The following is a 1468-nucleotide window of genomic DNA, read 5'->3' on the forward strand; positions in this document are numbered from 1 at the left end:
TTGTTGTTGTTGTTGTTGTTGTTGTTGTTGTTGTTGTTGTTGTTGTTGTTGTTGTTGTTGTTGTTGTTATAAGCTTTTTGCAGTTTGTTGTGCCCTTTTACCATTTCAAATATCAAAACATAAAGCTCATTCAGAAGATGGGTGCGATTTGATCTTTGCAACTTTTATACTTTTAAAAATATTTAACTTTATAGTTTGCCCATGCTTTTTATCTAGCTTTTTTTATCTAGTCCTGCTTCTTTTAGCTATAACAATTCTTCAGCAAATTTCAGCAGTTATTCGGCACTTAGCACTTAAACTGTCTTGTTTGTTTGTTTTCCTGTTTGTAGCATCTGTTCCCAGTGCTGTCTCTGTACTATTTTGTCTGTTCAGATTTGATTTTTCACATTTGTTCTGCTGCTCCTCATGTTTTGCTCCTGTTATCTTTCATGTGCAGTCATGCCTGCAAACACAACATGATGTGATATCTGTTGAGTTTATTTTATTTTTGGACACTACATGTTTTTTTTGTTTGTTTTATTTATTTTTATTTTTTTGTTGTTGTTATTTCAGGACTTCTCAAAATATTTTTCCTGCACATCATTAAATTCAGTAAGAAAGTTATTTTCCACAATAACATAATTTTGGATTAAAATTTTTGAAAGTTTTTTTTGTTTGCAGCTGCAGTCAAACAATCCAAATGCAAACCAAACCCAGTCCTGAGCTGTGTGTCAGGATTTGTTTTCACATCATGTGAGCGCGGACAGAGTGACGTTTAAACCTGTTAACTCATTTGGAGGATTTAGGATTATGGACGTTGGAGGGATGTTGTGTCGGTTCACTGGGCTATACATGGGAGTGAGCGGATGTTAGACGTTGCTTTTATCAGCTACTTCTTCTGACCTGTTGCTGAAACTTCTCACATTGGGTATACATGGAGAATCACTCAAAAGTCCTCACACGCTCACATGTGAGCACACAAAAACAAAATTAAAGCTGAATGTCCAACATGAAATTCTGGATCATTTATTTTTGCTTATTTCTGAGATAATTAAGCCTAGCATGTGAAACATTATTTTAGATTACAGGTGTAAGATATCTCCAGTCTTATCACTGGAAAGGGTTTTTCCTGAAGAAATAACAAAAACTATCTCTGTGGTTTGGTACTTTGTTTTATCTACTGTGCTCCTTCTAGCTTCTGTTCTGTTGGTTTTACCTTTTAGCTTATATTTGTACTTTTAGCTTGCAGTTTGTCACTTTTAGCTAACCTTTGTTACTTTTAACTAGCCTTTTGCAACCTTTTAACTTTTTAGCATTTTGCTTCTTTTATCGTTTAGCTATATTTTGCTTTTATTAGCTTCAAGATTCTTTAAGCTTTTAGCCAATGTTTTCCTTTGTTGAGCTCTTAGTGAATGCTCTGGGGTCAGATTTATAAAACTGGCGTACGCACAATTTGAGCCCAGAAACTTGCATACGCCACTTTTTACGC

The sequence above is a fragment of the Austrofundulus limnaeus genome, unplaced genomic scaffold (genome assembly GCF_001266775.1).
Source record: "Austrofundulus limnaeus strain Quisiro unplaced genomic scaffold, Austrofundulus_limnaeus-1.0 Scaffold102, whole genome shotgun sequence".
Lineage (NCBI taxonomy): Eukaryota > Metazoa > Chordata > Actinopteri > Cyprinodontiformes > Rivulidae > Austrofundulus > Austrofundulus limnaeus.